The 14,984-nt window shown below is 32.2% G+C and overlaps 1 protein-coding gene across 9 annotated transcripts in view; it reads right to left on the bottom strand.

Moving 5' to 3' along the window:
* Positions 1–14,984, bottom strand: part of LOC117175901 (cytochrome P450 315a1, mitochondrial-like) — a 584,936-nt gene that overhangs the window by 492,268 nt on the left and 77,684 nt on the right. The window contains exon 1 of one of the 9 annotated variants that reach the window (XM_033365777.1): positions 12,088–12,184. The exons of the other annotated variants lie outside the window; for them this stretch is intronic. The gene's annotated coding sequence lies outside the window, so the exon portion shown is untranslated. Of the gene's footprint in view, positions 1–12,087; positions 12,185–14,984 lie in introns of those variants that run through there. 9 annotated transcript variants of the gene reach the window in all.

Here is a 14,984-nt window from a genome sequence, read left to right as displayed (position 1 = left end):
GTTGTCTTTTTTGGCGTATCTCATTCCATTTACGAGAAACGTTCTAATAATTCCAATTTTAAGCATTAAAAAAAAAGTTAGATATCTGAAGTCATCGAAACCTATAGATTCCGAATTATTATGTTTTAGGCTGTTAACTATGAAATTAAAAAAATCTACTTCTAAATTTAATCCGAAAACTTAACAAAGGACCCTTGAGTGTCGGCTACTCTATTGAGATAGCCTCTCTGCTCGTTATTTATGATCGTATTCTTATTTACATTTCGGAAAGGATATTTTAAAGCCTTCAGACCATTTAAACGAGCTTCCTGGACCTTTAAAAATATCTACCTGAGTGCCTGCGGAGAATTTCTTTGAGATTCTTTGACCTAAAGAATTTTTAGTATATACTCAAAGATTCTTTTCGGTAGGGTGCTTTTATGTCAGGAATGATTTAATTATAAAAATAAGTATTAAATTTGCAATCTAGGTCGCATCTAGTTCTACTAGATTTTACTAGATTCAATAGAACGCGCCAGTACCGCTGGAGTTAATAGCAGTTTGTCGATTGGAGCGTTACATTTGCGCACTGCCCCAGCATAGTTTCTCGAGATAGCTCCAGTATAGACTCGTGGCGGTCTAGGCTGGAACAGTATAGCGCTATGAATTATTTACACACGGGTAACTCTTTTGTTGAAAATTTAATTCCTCGAGTTAATTGAAAATTCATTTTTTCAACATGTAAAAATTTTCTTGATATTTTGGGGTTTTTGTTTTGTTCAAAATTAATTTTTTGTCTGAAAATGCAACTTGCCATATTCGTTAGAAATTTATCCTTTTTAAGTTTAAAATTTAATTATTTGGTAGAAAATTAATTTTCTTGATTTTTTTTACATCGTCTTTTTATTAAAAATGACATTACCAAGGTCTAAATTAGTCTATTTTGATTAAGGATTTAACAATAAGGTAGAAAATTAAAGTAGGATTCGTTTGTAAATGAACTTTTCCGTTAAAAACATATTTTTTGTTTTAATTGAACTATTTGATTAAAAATTAAACTATTTTAATGTATTTTGTTGAAAATTCTTGTTTGTTAAGTCTAGTTTTCTTTCCAAATTTAAGAAATTTAAATTAGTTAAAAATCCAAATTAAAAATCCCATTTAACGTCTAATAATCAAATTGATGCAAACTTCTGTTAAAAAAATTCGTTCGTTGTGGTCCAAATTTGGTCGTTGGATTCTTGTTTTTTTTTCAATAGGAGTTTGCATCCGTTTTTTCAATCATATTTCTGCAAGATTGACCTATTTGGCTTAAAATTCATTGAATTTCTTAAAAATTCGTCTTTTTCGTAATAAAATTAATCTTCCTAGTTGCAAATTCATAATATATTTCGACTTTAAATCTTAGGAATTTAAAGTGTTTCATATTGCATGCAAATAAATTGAAAGTGAGTTTTAAATACGAAAAGACTTTACGAAAAGAAAAAAATTTTAGATACGAAAAGACCCTGTGATCCTCTTCGTGACCTTCTTACCTAAAAACCAGCTGACTTCTACAATGTGAAAATTATTTCGAAACTATTTATGAAACAAATGAATTAACGAAACAAATTTCCGGTCATTTCCCGGTTCGCAAAAAATTATTGAATTCGTTTTAGTTCTTTGGAATTCTTTTCTTTTCCATTCTTTCGTAATAGCCTTAGTTGCTGAAATGCTCCCCTATTAGCCTTATATTTCTTTAGAATTTTGTTGCATTCTTCGATTCTTCGAATTATTTTTATAAACTATTTGGATTTCTTTGAAGTTGTGAATTCTGATAAGCATGAGAATTGCAAGTGGGTAACTGACCTCAAACTTTTTTATTCAATTTCAATTAAAGAAAAATTTATCATTTTTCTGAATTTTCGATTTGAAATACAATTTCTACTTTAATAGAGTTCAAGATTTTTTTTTTTAAATCTGTCTTTTGTCCTTCTATTTTATAGATTTTTCTATAAGACTTTCTAGACTTGTTGAAATAAAACCACTTTGTTTTCATTAAAAAGTATGACATTTAATAGAAAATTAAAGTTTCAGGTCTTACTTATTTTGAAACAATGAAACTGAAATAAGATTTATTCTATGATAGAAAATTTTAGAAGGTATTACAAGGACAAACGACGTGTCTTTCAAATAAAATATAAAACTATATTAAATTCAAAATTGAGAAGAAAAAGAGAAAAAGTAAAATCTGGAGACCAATTCAGTGACATATTCATGACAGAATAATGGAAAATTTTAAACAACCATTGTTATGTTTGCTGAAATTTCAGTAGCAATAACTGCACTTTTTTCGTTACCCTGTCCATTTGAATTTCACTCCATTAAATGATTTTATTGAAAGAGAAATTTTAAAATTAATATTAAAAAAATGATCCCAATAATTAATAAAGTAAAAAATGTATCCTTGGTGGCGAGAAAAATATATAAATTTTAAAAGTACAGAGATACAATTTAAAAGTAATTCTGGCTTTTATTATTATTTATCTGGAAAAGATGCAGGCAGAATAATTTGTTTTGATTCATAAAAAATGAGTTATAAAATAATGAAAACCTTAAATTGCATAATTGACTAAATTAAATATAAAATTTTATTGAAGCTTTTCAGATCTATGCAAGTCACAGCTTAGTTATTGGGTTTATAATTAATCCAATTATGAGAGAAAAGATTATACGTTTCAAATAATCAAAGAAAAAACAGAATTTTTATATCATTTAGATAAATAGTTAAATGAGTAGTGAAAACCTTAAATGTTCCCTCGGAATTAAATATAAATTGTCAGTTCGACACTACAGAGAAGTATAAATATTAATTCATTTAAACCTTAATTATGCGAAAAAATTAAAGTATTCTAGGATTTAAAAATGAACGTAGAAGAAATTTATACAGCGATGTATTCGAACCTTCAATTTACTATTTTTGTAAAAATTAGATTTTTTAAAATAGTTTACAAAATTTTGCTACAATTCTGAAATATGACAAGAATTTTTTTAACTTATTTATACTTTTTCGAAAATTTTTCTTTTAAAAGAAACCAGACGAGGAATTAGTTTAGCTAAACTTGAATAAATTTGTTACTTTAACTAAGTTCTGAATTAAACTAAATTTTATTTACTTTTTAAATTTATCTTAATTTCATTCAAATTCTAAATTTAGTTGTAAAAAATATTTTTTGAAATTTCACTGAAAATCTATAGTACGAAAATAATCTTTTCTTAATTTATTTAGCATCTCGAAAATTTCCCTTTTTTAAAAAGAAACCATAAAAGAAATTTAATAAATTTAACATAATAATAAATATAATCATTTTAGGCCCTCATTATTTTGAATATTTTCGACGTGCAGAGCCAGTCCCGACTAACAGTGGCCGATTCTGTATTCAAGTGTTGATAACTCATGTGTAGGGTCAATTTTGATCCGATTCAAACCGTTTTTTTTTTAATACTTGTGAACACTTGTAGTTTTAAAAAACGTAGAGCGAAATAGGTTTCGATTTGTCAGAACGCTGCATAAACTAAAAAACCGCAGGAAATCATCATAGCCAGTGACCTAAAAATGCCCGTACTGAGCGCCGGTTATAGATGGCATCAAAATGGCAATGAAATTGTAAAATAAGTCAAAAAAAGAGTATCCGTATTTTTTGTTTTGCCGTTTTGACTCATTTTCAAAAAATTGTTTAAACAACATATAGCGAAATATAAAAAAACTAATAGTACCAATCGATTCTACGGGAAAAATCACTACGAAAATGTATATGACGTTTTTTTTCAGAGCTCATTATATTAGTGTAAAATCATTGTAAACAATTTCGTCGTACAATGGCAAATAGAGAAAGCATATCCGGCCACGATTTCACGCCACTCAAGTCTACGAAAACTTTATCAGTGTAATTTAACATTGAAAATACAATAGCTTTGAATTTTATCTGTTACTTTTTTCATTATTGAAACAAAATTATTTAAATAAATAATTTTAAAAATTCCACCTTTTTTCGAAAAAACAAATAGCAGCAATTGATTCTACGGAAAAAATCATGATGAAAATGTTATTTACTTTTGTCTGTCAGATATCATTTTGATACTCTAAAATCGTTATAGATAATTGCGTGATACATAGTCAAATAGAGGCATCATATTCCGCCAAGTTTTGACGCCAATCAAGTTGCCCAAGTGCGAAGTCACATACGGCCCAGCATTGGTCCATAGTCGGCAAAAATATTACCGAAGCTCGGCTGCCATCATCGCGCCAATGACGGAATGATAACTATGGCCTGCACTTGGCAGCCAATCCTTGGCTGCCATTGTCGGCCCAACACTGGGTACCAATATCGGACAAACCAGGATGTCGGAGTTAATTCAAAAACTGATAAAAAATCCTTGAATTTTTCTTAGCGCGCATCTGCTTTATCCATTCATCATTATACGACTGCATATCGTTCGAATATTATTTATAATTTCAAGAATTGAAACTTCATTCAAACATTTTGGTTAATTTTAACGACTACTGCTATAGTCTAAGGATATGACAAAAAAGGTCATAAAAAAATTAATATTTATGTATTGCGAGTACTTTGAATATGAATATTAATGGTCCTGTTTAGATTGAATACATATATTACATTTTCAACATTATATTACAAATAAAATTTCGAACGCTACGGGGTATCGAACCTATGTCTTTATACTTAAATCTATCGATTAAAATTTTCCTTCGCGTAATATTTTATTTTCTCCGCAGTAGGCTACTCTAGAAGTTTTTGAAATGGCAGGAAATGTAATTTTTCATAAACATTCAACATTTTTATTAATAGAACTTAGAAATTTCATCATGAACTTTGACGATTTTTCCACAACAAAATTTTAATCTTTCGTTTAAGTTTGGTTTTTTGGGTGCTAAAAGTGAGACTTGGCGCAATAAAGTGCCGATGCTGGGTCAAGCATCGGTGGAGGATCGGAAAACATAAATAGCTAATATGGGCTGCCAGAACTGGCGCAACATTGAGCCGATTAAAATGCCGATATTGGCCCAATATCGTTAGCCGAATTTTGGCTGCAAAAATTGGACCAACACTAGGCCGTGTATTCAGCTCCGGGAATTTGCACTTGGATTGTTTTTTAGGTTCTAAAAGTGACACTTGGCGCAATGCAGTGCTTATACTGGGTCAAACATCGGCCTGTGTGGAAAAATGTCCGGGCAGTCTGGTTGCAGGTCTGGATTTATCTAGACTATCTAGTCTGGAAGAACTGACCAGGCTCAGGTCTGACGCCAGTCTGGCTCAGGTTTCACTTTATCTAAACCGTCTAGTCTTGAAGGTCTGTTCTGGCCCAGATTTAGCACTGGTCAGCTAGCAAAGAACGAGAAAAATCATAAGTTCCATCAGCACATTTTTTTGACATACTTCACAAATATTACAGGGTGTCTAAAATGATGGAAAATCAGAAATTCAAAGTAGAAAAACAAGCCTTTTTTCTATCACCTTGACAGTCTGGTCTGGTCCAGGCCTTGTGCTGATCAGCGAGCCAAGAAAAAAAAATCTTAAGTTCCATCACCAAAATTTTTGGGTGTATTTTGAAAAAGTTACAGGATGTCTCAAATAATGGAAAATAAGAAATTCATACTATGAAAACACGACTTTCTTTCTTATTAGCTTGACAGTCTGGTCTAGTCCAGGCCTGGCGCTGATCAGCGAGCCACGAAAAAAAATCTAAGTTCGATACAGTTAATTTTTGCTTTATATTTCAAAAAGTCACAAAGCCTATAATGAAAATTTTTAAACTAAAAAAGTTTATAGTGACATTTTTGTATCCAAGTCATCAAAACAATCAAGTTTTTCCAAGTAATTATAATTCATTGCTTAGCCCTCGGCGTGCAGACATCTTGCCAGTTGACGTCACAACTTAAAGTATTCTGATAGTGCTTGGCTCCGACCTCTCGGAAACAGTGCTAGTTTTTGTCGATCAAGTGTCACAAACTGTCAACATTTTTATTATTTTCCTAATGATATATTAATTCAAAAATTAACTGTGAAAGCGGAGGCATAAAGTGTACCAAATCTGTATTAAGTTATTAAATAATTAGTAAGTACAAAACTGCTTTTTATCTATTATAAAAGAAAAAGTATTAGAGACTATAATTGAATTTATTGATTTTATTGATGACAGTATATTTTTGACGCAAAATTTTAATTTTCACTGATTATATAAAACATGTATATTATATATTTTTCTAGGAAATCATGTTTTGCTTTTTGAGCGTATCCTCGAAACGTATCCTCTAAACATGGACGATATGATATTTAACCATAAAATATTAATCGATCAGCCATTAACAAGTGGCTGACGATCCAATGACTCGCGGCTAACTAGCCTATAACTAACGGCTGACCAGCTCATAACTAGCGGCTCTCCAGCCTATGTCTAGCGACTAACTAGCCCCTGTCTAGCGACTGACCAGACAGTCTGGCGTGGGGCTAGCCAGAAAAACGTTACACTTTTGGCCAGGCCCAGGCCAGACCATCTGGTCAGCGCTAGGGCTCGAAACCTGGCGGTCTGGTCTGGGCCAGGACTGCACCAGAACATTTTTCCACACGGGGGTGGAGGATCGGCAAATATAAATAGCCAATATAGACTGTCAGCACTGGCTCAACATTGGACCGATTCAAATAAAACATGGTTTGCTGTGGTAAAAGTGACACTTGGCCCAGTAATGTATCGTCACTAGGCCCGATTTTGGCGGATCCTCGTGAAACAGGGTTCCCCGTACTAAAAGTGAGACTTAGCGCAATAAAGTGCCGATACTGGGCCAAGCATCGGTGGAGGATCGGCAAATATAAATAACCAATATAGGCTGTCAGCACTGGCTCAACACTGGGCCGATTAAAATACCGATATAGCCCCAATATCTTTAGCCGACCTTTGGCTACGAAAATTGGACCAACGCTGGACCGTGTATTCAGCTCCGGCAACTCGCACTTGGGTCATAGCTAGCTATTAACAACACACTAGCATTAAAAATACGACCCTTTGTAACAGAAAAACGTGAATTACATTTTCATCATGATTTTTCCCGTAGAATCAATTGCTGCTATTTGTTTTTTCGAAAAAAATGTTGGAATTTTTTCAATTATTTGTTTAAATAATGGAAAAAGTAACAGATATAATTCAAAGCTATTGTGTTTTCAATGCTATATTACATTGAAAAAGTATTCGTAGACTTGAGTGGCATGAAATCGTGACCGGATATGATTTCTTTATTTACCCTTGTACGACGAAATTTTTTATAACGATTTTACACTAACATGATGAGCCCTGACAAAAAAACGTCATATACATTTTCGTAGTAATTTTCCCCGCAGAATCGATTGGTACTACTAGTTTTTTGAAAAAGAAGCTTTTTCATTTCGCAATATGTTGTTTAAACAATTTTTTGAAAATAAGTCAAAATGGCAAAACAAAAAATAGGGGTACTCTTTTTTGTACTTATTTTACAATTTCATTGTCATTTGAATGCCATCTATAACCGGCGCTCAGTACGGGCATTTTCAGGTCACTGGCTATGATGATTTCCTGTGGTTTTTTAGTTTAGGCAGCGTTATGACAAATCGAAACCTTTTTCTCGCTGTGTTTTTTTAAAACCACAAGTTTTCACAAGTATTTAAAAAAAAGATCGGTTCAAATCGGATCAAAATTGACACTACACATAAGTTATCAACACTTAAATCCAGAATCGGCCACTGTGCGACTTAGCTATAGATGTACCCATAATTTTCCAGCAAAAAGCATCTCAGAGAAATAATTGCTGTGAATTTACGAAATCGAAAGTACAAATAGGTTTCATAACTTTTGTTTTAATTGTTTTCCTCAAAAAATCTTTTAATGCCGAAATATGTATAATTGTGTATGCATTCCCCGATTTACCTTGATTTTTTTTTTATTAAATCATTTAAAGTTTTGTTGAATGAAATAAATCAATACATTGCTATACAGTTGATTAAAGTTTGTAGACATTTTTTGTCGCCCTTGCTATATTTGGTGTCTTGGAACGGAACCATTAAGCAATAATTTTGAATGTTTCAAAGACCATGCTTTTTAATTTAATCAAATTAATGTTACGTTTTTTATATTTCTCTATACATTATATACGCCGCATACGAATTTTTTAATTTTTACTCAAAAATCTTTCAAAGGCCATGCTTTTTAAATCAATCACATAAAAGTTACATTTCTGAAATTTCTCCTGACATAACATTTTTCGGGACGAGTCCACTATTAGTTACATAACTGCTTTCTTTTAAACTGCTTTTCTATCTGAAAACATTTGAGCGACAATGTATATTAAAACTCGAACCCGAAAATGATTTTTTTCTTTTTAATAATTCATCATTTCTATATAGCTGTATAAGGATCGCTTGTGTTTTGACATAAGATTTCGCTTCGTTGGTATTTAACAGCTCTACCCTTCTAAATATGGATAATTTAGACATTATTTAAAAGTGCAAGAATTTACAAGAAAATCTTACGAACGAAGACGAAAATCGCTCAGATATTGTACACGTGAATTTTTATGATTCACTCATTGCGTTATAAAAATGTAATTCTGACGTACATACTAAAAGAAAACTCGCATCTCGTGTTTCCAAACATGTTCATAAAATACCGAATTTTAAACACTTTGCCTGTAACTGTCGCAGGCGACGAACGATTCTTTTCAAAATTAGCAATGATTAAAAAACTACTTTCGAACACAAATGGTAAAAAAGAGACTGTCAAACTTGACTATAATATTAATTGAGCTAGTGATTACGAATTTATTGGATGTGCCTAAACTGGTAGAAGAATTTACCCAGATAAAAAAAAGCAAGCAAATTTCTTTTCAATCCTTATTACAGTGAAGCTCTTCTGTTGTGCTGGTTTTGGGGCTGGTTGTGGTGGGGAATAAACCCGATATAGTACGGCTCCGGATATAAACGATTTGTTTTTTCACGCCTGAGTGGCCACCCCACACTTTGCGCAGATCCTTATACACCTACCTGCGGTGCGGCGTAAATTCTCGGAACGAATATCCCTGGCGGACCGAAGGAACCAAATGGAGCCTCTACAAAGTACCCCTAAAGAAGTACTTCTATAGGGAATTTTAACGTAGAATCCGAATTTCAACAATTTAAAAGTTGTTTTTGCTGATGGGGTCTTTACGGGTACTTTGTAGAGGCTCCATTCGGTTCCTTCGGTCCGACAGGGATAGTGGGGCGCCCTACCTAAGAGTTTAACTATATATTTAAATAATGTGTATTTACGAAATTTAAATTAGACCAAAATCCAAATTAAAAATCCCATTTAACGTCCAATAATAATGTAAGTAATATTTACAACCTTTAAATAAAAATAGAGCATATATAGGTAGAAAATAACTGCTAAGAAGCAAGCAGTACCAGAGATAGGAACTTCTGGATTTCAAAAGCGCAAGATGCCAAAAATGCAAAAACCTAAGACAGCTGTCCAATTGTTTGTTGTACCGAAATTAAATTTCAGGGCCACAGTATATGAATCTCATAGACTGGGATGTAGTAGAAATGACACTGCCTCCAATCTTAACACACTTGCTTAAAATGCCGGATAGGATCCGATAGATATGAATATAATACAAAATTTTTTCGATCCGCACATTACCCTGCTCGTTTCTATCTCTAGTTCTATCCGGACACTTACGTGGTATTTGTGACCCTTTATTACTTGTTCTGTCCGTTAATTGAGCAGTCCATAATATGTATTCGATCTGTTTTTGTATCTGTGTATATAGGACATTTTTTTGACCCGCATATTACCCTGTTCGGTTCGTTCTCGGGTTCTGACCAGAAACTTACACGGTATTTGTGTACTTTTTAATCTGGTTCTATCCGGCAATTGACCAGTCCAAAATATTTTTTCTATTAGTTTTTGTATCTGTTTCTATACGGAATTTTTTTAATCCGCATATTACCCTGCTCGGTTCTTTCTTTGGTTCGATCCGCAAACTTATATGGTATTTGTGTCCTACTTTTTATCTGGTTCTATCTGGCACTTGAACAGTGCATCTAATTTTTTCTCGATCTGTTTTTGTATTCAAAAAAAAAAAAAAAAACGTGGGGTTCATTAATCCCTTGAAGAAATTGCCCAACTTATTCCCAAGTTCCGATCTGGGTCCAATCGGATTTTCTACATGTAGCCGCAAGGGGACAACTGGTGTGGTTCGCGTCGGAACCACTTCGGGTCGGGTTGGGTTAGACAATATTATGTAAAGTTTTCTGTTATCATCATGATATTGCTTTTCTTTCATAGAACTTAAAATGCCAACAGAAAATAGTATATTGCGGGTTCGGAATCACAAAATTGTTGGTGAAATTTCTTATTTCCGCAATGAAGGTAAAGGTAAGCTTTAATTCGCTAGAATCAACATCACAAGTCATTTTTAGCTTCTGAAGATTTCCAGCAATGTATTTGAGAAAGCGTCGTCATTTTGAGCGCATTGACTATCTATGCGAATAAAAAAATTTTCTCCAGCTTTTTAGAATTTTATATTTTGTTGCTGATATTGTAAAAATAGAGATTATCTTATACCAAATGTATGAATTTCTAGATTAATAACATTATAGATTAAATACTTTTTATATTTTCTCGAACATAACCTCACTTTTTGAATCTCACTCCCCGTGCCCCATGTGCATTAGTCAAACAAAAATCATTCAGAAAAATATTAAGAAGATTAATGAATAATGGTTTTCTTTGAAATGCAAACTCTTATCGGTAAATTCAAGTAATACAAACAGATAATGTAATGTAGACTATTAAAAATTAGGTATAGTGATATATAATATAGAATATTAAAAAATTGGAGTTTTGTAAAATACAAAGTTAAAAAAAATTAATATAACTTTTGAAATTTTATTAATTATAGAAATAAAAAAATGAAGGGGCCATATCTGGGCTAGATCGGGCCAAAATTTTTGCACGGGAGTTGCGGCTCACAGAAAAAATGGTATCATTTAGAACTTAAGCTCCAATAGATACCTGTAGAGAGCCAAAAGGGTTCGTTCAGAGCGCTCTTGAAAATAACGTGATGGCGCATTCACAAACCAAACGCTTACAAAGTGGGGCTGGTAAGTTAAGGATCGATTTACAGTTATCGACAGATGACTTGAGACGAAAAGTTTCTTGCATATATATGCCTTTATGTTGACAACTTTGATACATAACCTTCAACTTGTATTTATCAAGTCATTATATCTATTTTAATTGTGGTAATGTTTTGTAATGTAATATCTTCATTAAGTTATGTCCATCAGAGTTCGATTACATGTGTGATTTAAGGTAAAAATTATGTTATTAGTTAAACAAAATGTCGAAGTGGGCAAAGCTAAAAATAGGTTCTTTACTAATAGGCTCGATTACAATTGGAATCCTTTAGAACACTGAAAAAAACTTGTTGCAGCTCCTTTGGAATCAAAAATGGGTTCTAATGGAAACCCCAGTTTTTTCTGTGTTCGTTTTTACACGGCATTTTTTCGGTACTTGTGGGTCCTCGGTAGTTAATAAGAAAACCCAGAATAGAACTGCATAAACGCTTGAGATACTTGCGCAATTATTGACTCTTAAAGGTCCCCATGGGGTCGTTACTGCCCTGACACGTTATATTGAAATTTACGAAGTTCGTTCTTCTTCAGTTTTTAATTTCTCTTTTCAATGTCTTAAAACTGAAAAATCAGTTAACAAGTAACATTATCTTATAACAAGGCACTTAAGGGAATGCCTAACAAAATTTCACGCCAAAATACTAAAAAGCTTCTACGCTGGGGGTTGGGATCTTCAACGACCCCATGAGGACCTCAACGTTATACCAAAGTTAGGGAACCTTTAAGGGTTAATGAAATAAATAAATTTCCGACAAGTTGAAATAAAAACTCAAAAGTTTAAAGTCAAAACCGCCCCTTATGACATTTTATAGAACGGAAATGTTATTTCATTTTTTTCTAGTGCTTCTTTATTAAGCAAGATTAAAATAAGATGTGACTATGAAAAAAATTGACCTTTTTTTACCTTTGTTTTTAATGTTCCTCGAAAATAGTCGCTTTAATCAAAAAACTTCATGAACATAAAAAATGAATTTTGATATCACCAACTATATTTGTTACGGTTTTTCTTCCACTCATATTTGTGAAGTGAATTTAGAAGAAACCTATTTTTGGGGTTTTTCTACATCTTTTGTCTTTTCGTCTCGGCTAAAAATTTGTTGATCTAGTGAAACTTAACACATTCATCTGTAACATAAAGAGGAAAAGAATGGCACTCTAAGCCCTTTTATTTTCAAAAATCTGTATTTTACGCTACACCCTACTACTTATATCTTGGTTGTGAAATAAAGGTGACTAAGTCCAGATTAGCACATCAGAAGAAATAAGTCAGCAAGACCCCTAGAATGTAACAAAACAGCACACCCTTCAGTAATGCGAAACTGGTTCCTAAAGGATATGTGCCAAGAATGAAAGATTGGTGGCTTTTAGTGAGTAAAGATTTTACACGTTTGGGAAGTGCGGACCCTCATGAGAGTCTTTAAAAGATTTTCTACCACTCCTAAAAAAAATTGTGAGTAACCCGAACCGTCAGAAAGTTTATTGGGACCCAAAGTGCCAGTGAAGTCTCCAAAAAAATTCGACGTAATTATAGTGTGAGGTTGGTCAGAATTATTGACGGTATATTTGAAAATGATTTATTACGAAAGTCGGCCCGTAAAAATTTAAATGAAAAATGTACTGAAAACCTTTTCAGTTTTCTCTACGCGTACAATTTTAAGAACAGTCTGTGATAAAAAATACAGTTCGAAAATAATATCCCTATAGTCTTATAAAGTGCGACAAATTTCAAACATTTCCCGTATTTTTGGATCGTTGCAGTGCTTATATGAGCGGCTGACAATATAAAGTGGAAATATTTCGTTGGTCAGTAAAAATCAGCCATAGAAAAGTGCCTAAAAAATGGATATAATTTCACGGCTGTAAAGAGCATTAATAGAACATTGGCTGTAAAAATTAGACAACGGTACTTGGGCCGTAAAAAACCGGAATAGAAAAACTCGGCAGTCAAAAGTGGACACGCACGTGTCCACTTTTTTTTATCGTTTTTTTCTTTTCTGCAAGGTCATAATACACTATTCGGCAACATTGCACTATGCATTGAAACTTCAGAAATATTTGAGTCTTGGGACATTTTTTCTTTTCATCGGCGTTAACAATTGAATTATCATAAATTTAATTGAAACCTTGTTTTTTGTAAGCCAAGAAATTCGTCTGTCGCAACTTCCCTAGCTCCCGCCACTGATTGTCACATTTTGCGTATAGCCAATGACAGAGGAAGCGGGGATGTATTGTGAGACCCCACCTTACGGATAGGTGGAGTGGTGGGGTCATCTCTCGAGTTACATTACACGAGATGTTTACGTTTCGAAAGAGATGCAATAAACGAAGTTTGAGTGTGAGTCTTGACTTAGAGTTGCGATCACTTCATGTTTGTACTTCAATGTATTGAATATTGTGGTATGAGTGGGGAATTATATATATAGGACAACACATTTTCTGTCCTATCGAGGTGCTGCCCTCATCGTACTACGAAGTCGAATTCTTGTTTTCTCATTCTTCGTAAAATATGACGGTAAAGCAGTAGAACGATTTTTTGAGGTTAGAAAAGTTTGACATGTATGTATCGCTGAATTTTTTCAGATCTGAAGCTTGATCCAGGTTTTCGGTACAGTCTTTTTTTTAATTATAAAAAAAATTTTCTCGAAAAATCATATTTTTAATTTTTAAAAAGGATTATAAAAAGACATTTCGAGATAAACAAGTGTGGAAAATATTGTTCTTTGACAAACTATTTTTTTAAATTGAAATAATCAAATATTTATACCAAAGAAACAACTTTTTTAATGTTTGAAGTGTTTAAACATTATTGTTTAAATTTAAAATAACAATAATTAAAACAAAATATATTTCTGGATAAGACATTTTGGTTGAAAATGTATACGGTATTTTTTAAATCACAAAAGTTCTTCCGAAAAATCGAAATGTTAATTAAAAAACACGTGTTTTTGTGTATGAATTTGTCGGTAAAATTTTTTTTATAATTTTAATTTTAAATTCAAATCATTTTTAATACTTTAAATATTAAACAAAATTTATTTGATAACAATATTTTAGTATCGTATTTTTAATAAATAATTAATACTGATTAAGAAAAAGTTTTATTTGGGGAGTTTTATTATTTGGGAATTTTCAAATTCGTTAATATTATAAACTGTTCAGGAATTTTATTAGTTTTGGAATTGTATTTTTCGGGACAGAGAGTTTTACCGAGTCGGGAATTTTATTTTTCGGGATATTTCAGCCGTCCTCATAGAATTACAGAAAATTTGCACTAATTATAATCTCGGCGCTCGATCTTGTTAATTTTTTCCTACAGTATTAATAAAGAAAAATTGTAGGGAAATTTTTGATATCACAAAGTTAAAGATAATCACAATTAACAATTTAAAAATTCGCTTTTTAGGCCTTCAGTTTAAGAACTTGAATTTTAACGTTAAAATTGCTTCATTTTCAGAATATAGCCTTACTGTTTGAATTTTCAGAATTTTCGTTATAAGTTATAGGTTAGGTCAAAAATAACATTCTGGGATTCGAAATTGTTGCAACGCAAAAAGGTTTTAATTTAAAATTTAAAAATGCGAAAATACACCAATTTCCATGTTCATTTGCAATCCAGCGTGTCACTTTCTTTCGATTCCTTTGAAAGTCGATCCTTTGCTTTCAGTTTTCTTTTTAAAATATACCTTGAATTCAACACAATTCAAATTAAATGTTTGCAGCTGCATTTAGATTGAATTATGCAAAGGTTTTTTGTTTTAAATATAAATTAATTAAAACATTTTATTTGTTTTTCACAATTGT

The sequence above is a fragment of the Belonocnema kinseyi genome, chromosome 1, assembly GCF_010883055.1.
Source record: "Belonocnema kinseyi isolate 2016_QV_RU_SX_M_011 chromosome 1, B_treatae_v1, whole genome shotgun sequence".
Lineage (NCBI taxonomy): Eukaryota > Metazoa > Arthropoda > Insecta > Hymenoptera > Cynipidae > Belonocnema > Belonocnema kinseyi.
The sequence above is the reverse complement of the archived record's forward strand: the minus strand, read 5'-3'. Positions and strand labels throughout refer to the sequence as shown.